This window comes from Penaeus monodon, chromosome 23 (assembly GCF_015228065.2).
Source record: "Penaeus monodon isolate SGIC_2016 chromosome 23, NSTDA_Pmon_1, whole genome shotgun sequence".
In the NCBI taxonomy this organism is placed as follows: Eukaryota; Metazoa; Arthropoda; class Malacostraca; order Decapoda; family Penaeidae; genus Penaeus; species Penaeus monodon.
The window spans coordinates 38851055-38851561 of NC_051408.1; positions in this window are offsets into that span (position 1 = coordinate 38851055).

Below are 507 nucleotides of genomic sequence, written 5' to 3' on the forward strand. Positions count from 1 at the left end.
TAATTGACTTAATGATTTTCCTTTTTATCCCTATCCTTCCTGACCTTTACTTACCTATCATATCAAAACAAAGGTATTTATCCTTTAAAAAATTATTCTCTTCCTATGAATCCATTAACAAATGCAAACACTGTAGGGGAACTTTTGCACTCAAACACGTGTTTTAGAAATACAAGAATCGACATCTCATTGCCTTTAAAACCCAACAAACTCCCGTTATATTATTGAGTACACTTAGTAAGCCCTGAAAACCTAAAGGAATTTAATTATACATTCTCCCTGCGCGTGAGAAGGTTGGAAACCACGCATTAACGCCAGAAGGGAAGGAGGAAGCAGGAGATATATCAACAGTGGTCTTTTGCCTGTCTGTGAGTCAAGGGACCCCCGCCACTGACTCCATGTTATCTGTACTATAACGTAAGTGAGGACTGGAGCGCGATGGTGGTTGGTTTCAGTGTGAAATATTTTATCTTTGTTATCTTTAGTATTTTTCTTTTTTTATAAAGT